This window comes from Rutidosis leptorrhynchoides, chromosome 5, assembly GCF_046630445.1.
Source record: "Rutidosis leptorrhynchoides isolate AG116_Rl617_1_P2 chromosome 5, CSIRO_AGI_Rlap_v1, whole genome shotgun sequence".
Taxonomy (NCBI): domain Eukaryota; kingdom Viridiplantae; phylum Streptophyta; class Magnoliopsida; order Asterales; family Asteraceae; genus Rutidosis; species Rutidosis leptorrhynchoides.
This window is the reverse complement of record NC_092337.1, coordinates 421,078,771-421,084,784: the sequence shown is the minus strand read 5'-3', so window position 1 is coordinate 421,084,784 and position 6,014 is coordinate 421,078,771.

The following is a 6,014-nucleotide window of genomic DNA, read 5'->3' as shown; positions in this document are numbered from 1 at the left end:
CAAATTCAATTATGAAGAATCTGGAACCTTTAAGTATGGAAGACCGAATGAGAGCTAAACGCACTGGCCAAGGTCACGCAATTACTCATCCAGACATTAATGCGCCAGATTATGAAATCAAAGGACAAATTCTACACATGGTGACTAATCAATGCCAATTTAGTGGTGCGCCGAAGGAAGATCCAAATGAAAATCTACGTACCTTTAATAGGATCTGCACTCTATTTAAAATAAGAGAAGTAGAGGATGAACAGATATATCTCATGTTATTTCCCTGGACTTTAAAGGGAGAAGCCAAAGATTGGTTGGAATCGTTACCTGAAGGGGCGATTGATACATGGGACGTTTTAGTTGAAAAATTTCTTAAACAATTCTTTCCTGCATCTAAAGCTGTAAGACTTCAAGCAGAAATTGTTACGTTTACACAGAAGCTAAATGAAACTCTATATGAGGCGTGGACTAGATTTGGAAAGTTGTTAAGAGGATGTCCGCAACATGGTTTAGATACCTGTCAAATAGTACAAATATTCTACCAAGGATGCGACATCACTATAAGGAAAGACATCGATATAGCAGCTGGTGGTTCTATTATGAAGAAAACCAAAACTGATGCTTACAAAATTATTGATAACACTGCTTCCCACTCACATGAGTGGCACCAAGAAAAAGATATCGTTAGATCATCTAAAGCAGCTAGAGCCGATTCTAGTCATGACTTAGATTCCATTTCCGCAAAGATAGATGCTGTCGAGAGACGAATGGAAAAGATGACTAAAGATATTCACTCAATACGAATTAGTTGTGAGCAGTGTGGAGGACCACATTTGACAAAAGATTGTCTCAGTATTGAACTAACAATGGAACAAAGAGAGAACATTTCATACATAAACCAAAGGCCTGGAAATAATTATCAGAATAATTATCAACCGCCAAGACCTATTTACAATCAAAACCAGAACTATAACAGAAATATTCCATACAACAACCAACAAGGTCCTAGAAATCAACAAGTATCCAATAATAATTACAATCAGCAAAGACCTAATTTTCAAAACAAACCACCACAACAAACCGATGATAAAAAGCCGAATTTAGAAGATATGATGACGAAGCTAGTTGAAACTCAAACGCAGTTTTTCACATCTCAGAAACAAACTAATGAACAAAATGCTCAAGCATTTAGAAATCAACAAGCTTCTATTCAAAATCTGGAACAAGAAGTAAGTAACCTAGCAAGGTTAATAGGTGAAAGAAAACCGGGAAGTCTACCTAGTGATACAAATGCTAACCCCCGGAATGAAACAGCTAAAGCCATTACCACAAGAAGTGGTACAATACTTAAACCACCTGAAATACTTGTAACTTCTGATGAAGCTATTCCTACTCCACAAGAACCACAACCTGATCAAGATAAGGAAAAAGAACCGGTAGTTGAAAAGGTTAATGAAGATAACACAGTTAAGGCTAAACCTTATGTTAAACCATACCAACCACCACTTCCTTACCCGAGTAAAATGAAGAAAGAGAAACTTGAAGCCGAGCAATCCAAATTCTTGAATATGTTTAAACAGATAAATGTAAATCTTCCTTTCATTGATGTGATTTCAGGAATGCCTAGATATGCTAAATTCTTGAAAGATCTAATCTCAAATAGAAAGAAAATGGAAGAACTCTCGGCTGTTACCATGAATGCTAATTGTTCAGCAGTGCTGTTGAATAAGATACCAGAAAAACTATCTGATCCAGAAAGTTTCACAATTCCATGTTTTCTGGGTAGTCTTAGTTCAATAGAAGCATTGGCAGACTTAGGTGCTAGTATAAATCTAATGCCATATTCACTATACGCTAAACTAGACCTTGGAGAATTGAAACCAACCAGAATAAGCATACAACTAGCCGATAGATCAATAAAATATCCTAGAGGGATAATGGAGAACATGCTAGTTAAAGTTGGTACTTTAGTATTTCCAGTAAATTTTGTTGTTCTGGACATGGAAGAAGATTCTCAAGTTCCTCTCATATTAGGAAGACCATTCTTAAATACGGCTAAAGCAATGATAGACGTGTTCGGTAAGAAATTGACCCTCAGTATAGAGGACGAGAGTGTTACCTTTTCAGTTGATAGAGCAATGCAACAACCACAATCTGCAGATAATACATGTTATTATATTCAAACTATAGATGCACATGCAGAATTATTAGAAGAATTTCCAGAATTACAAGGAACAGGAGAATGTTCTTTAGGAGAAGGTAATGAACCAATTGATGAAGCTGAAATGTTAGCAACACTTATAGCTAATGGATATGAACCAACAACAGAAGAAATTCAAATGCTAAAAGAAGAAGACAGATATCGATACAAATCATCGATAGAAGAACCTCCGAAATTAGAGTTAAAGCCACTTCCAAACCATTTGGAATACGCTTATTTACATGGTGAATCTGAATTACCTGTAATAATATCGTCTTCTCTTACTGAAAATGAGAAATCACAACTCATTTCTGTGTTGAAAGCTCATAAACCAGCCATTGCATGGAAGATTCATGATATTAAAGGAATAAGTCCTTCGTATTGCACACATAAAATCCTTATGGAAGAAGGTCATAAAACGTATGTGCAACGCCAATGAAGACTAAATCCTAATATGCAAGATGTAGTTAAAAAAGAAATTATTAAACTGCTAGACGCAGGTCTAATTTATCCAATTTCTGATAGTCCATGGGTAAGCCCAGTTCAATGCGTGCCTAAGAAGGGTGGCATGACTGTCATTACAAATGAGAAAAATGAGCTTATTCCTACTAGGACTGTAACAGGATGGCGTGTATGTATTGATTATAAAAAATTAAATGACGCCACCAGAAAAGATCACTTTCCCTTACCTTTCATAGATCAAATGTTGGAAAGATTAGCCGGAAATAGTTACTATTGTTTTCTAGATGGATTTTCTGGATATTTTCAAATTCCAATAGCACCCGAAGATCAAGAGAAAACCACATTCACGTGCCCTTATGGTACTTTTGCTTACAAACGCATGCCATTCGGACTTTGCAACGCCCCTGCAACCTTTCAAAGGTGTATGATGGCGATTTTTCATGACATGATAGAAGAATGCATGGAAGTTTTCATGGATGACTTTTCAGTCTTCGGTGATACATTTGAAACATGTCTAGCTAATTTTGAACGAATGCTTATTAGATGCGAATAATCAAATCTAGTACTTAATTTGGAGAAATGCCATTTTATGGTTAAAGAAGGCATCGTTCTTGGACATAAAATTTCAAAAGAAGGAATTGAAGTGGATAGAGCTAAAGTAGATGTAATTGCTAAACTTCCACATCCCACCAATGTTAGAGGAGTTAGGAGTTTTCTAGGGCATGCCGGTTTTTACCGACGTTTCATAAAAGATTTTTCTAAAATTGCCACTCCTATGAATAAACTCCTAGAAAAGGATGCTCCATTCATCTTTTCAGATGAGTGTATCAAATATTTTAATATTCTTAAAGAGAAACTCACTAATGCGCCGATCATGATAACACCAAATTAGAATCTACCATTTGAACTAATGTGCGATGCAAGTGATTTTGCAATGGGAGTCGTTTTAGGACAAAGGATTGAAAAACGATTTCAACCTATATATTATGCTAGTAAGACGTTACAAGGAGCACAAACGAACTATACAACTACTGAAAAAGAACTCCTTGCTATTGTCTTTGCTTTTGACAAATTTCGATCATATCTCGTTCTAGCAAAAACGGTGGTTTATACCGACCATTCTGCTCTTAGATACCTATTTTCGAAACAAGATGCTAAACCAAGATTAATCCGTTGGATCTTACTCTTACAAGAGTTTGATATTGAAATCCGAGATAAAAGAGGAGCAGAAAATCTCGCCGCTGATCATCTTTCTCGTCTTGAAAATCCCGAATTAGAAGTTCTAAATGAATCGGCCATACAAGACAACTTTCCTGATGAATATCTATTGAAGATAGATTATAATGAAATTCCATGGTTTGCAGACTATGCAAACTACTTAGTTTGTGGATTCCTTGAAAAAGGATTATCGTACCAAAGACGAAAGAAATTCTTCAGTGATATAAAACACTATTTTTGGGAAGATCCACATTTGTTTAAAAGTTGTCCAGATGGAATAATACGCCGATGTGTATTCGGAGATGAAGCCAGTAAAATATTAAACCATTGTCACACAGGATCAACAGGAGGGCATTATGGGCCTCAACTAACAGCAAGAAAAGTTTATGATGCTGGATTCTATTGGCCTACAATTTACAAAGACTCACACCTTCTTTGCAAATCCTGTGATGCTTGTCAAAGGGCCGGAAAAATAAGTCAACGTGATGAAATGCCACAAAATGTCATACAAGTATGTGAAGTATTTGACATTTGGGGTATTGACTTTATGGGTCCATTTCCAAAATCTCATAATAATCTATATATACTCGTAGCCATTGATTATGTATCTAAATGGGCGGAAGCACAAGCTCTCCCAACTAACGATGCAGGAGTTGTAGTCAACTTTTTAAAACGTCTTTTTGCAAGGTTTGGAACACCGAAAGCTTTAATAAGTGATCGGGGTACTCATTTCTGTAATAATCAACTTGAGAAAATTCTTAAAAGATATGGAGTAACTCATAAAATCTCCACCGCATATCATCCACAAACAAGTGGACAAGTTGAAAATACCAACCGAGCTTTAAAACGTATTCTAGAGAAAACCGTAGGATCAAATCCGAAGGAATGGTCCATTAAATTGGAGGATGCACTCTGGGCTTTTAGAACAGCCTACAAAACTCCAATTGGAACCACACCTTTTAGACTTTTTTATGGAAAAGCATGTCATCTTCCAGTAGAAATTGAACACAAAGCATTTTGGGCTTTGAAGACATGTAATCTTGATTTACATGAAGCCGGACGTCTACGATTAAGTCAACTAAACGAATTAGAAGAATTAAGACATGAAGCATACGAAAATTCGTTAATCTATAAAGAAAGAACGAAGAAATGGCATGATAAAAGAATCAGAAGTTCAAAAGAATTTAAAGAAGGAGACATAGTTCTTTTTTTCAATTCACGATTCAAGCTATTTCCTGGAAAATTGAAATCAAGATGGTCTGGACCATTCATAGTCAAAAGAGTTTTCCCATACGGAACGATAGAATTAATAAATTCAAATGGGATTGAATTTAAAGTTAATGGTCACAGAGTTAAACATTACATACATGGTCCGATGGAAGTTGACAACGAAGTTAATCACAATTTCGACACCACAGCTAACTAAGTGTGGGGAGAATCAAGTCTTTAAAGGATAATATGTATTTCTGTTAGAGTTAGATTGTCTGTTTTCGTGTAGTTCTCGAAAATGGATCTCGAATGGTCTTTCCCTAGCAGACCCTAAAGAACTAGTCTTCTCCCCCCATTCTGAATTTTTATTTTTTTAGGTTTTTACAAAATGAAGACTGCCTGTGAACTAAACCATGGTCTAATGCTACACGCTTTGATCACTAAACGTAATAATGACACACTACCAAGTGAAATAGTATCAGTAATCAGAGAAAGATTGGACGGAGTAAGAAAAGAATCCAGATGCGAAGATAATAAGTTACAATTTGGTAAAGGAAAATCAAAATTCGCAGCGAAAAGAAGAGCACGACACCTAGAAAGATGTCACAAATGCGGAAAATGGTCACATGGAGGTAAATGTTCAAGTAATCAAACCTATTCAAACACCGAATTTGTTACTTTATGCAGAGATGGACCGTTCATATGTTTAGAAGAAAAAACACTGAATGCTCGAGGTTACGCCTATGTAGCCATGGAAAACTAATTAAACCGACTATCTTATGAATGGGATAGATCATATAACTAAGAAATCTATTTCACAGGTATGTTTGTACTGTTTTTATTTTTTTTATTTTTATTTTTAACCTTTTGATAATAAACGCTAATTTGTTCGCTATAAAGTATTAAATTGGTATTGAATAAAATTAGGTTTGGC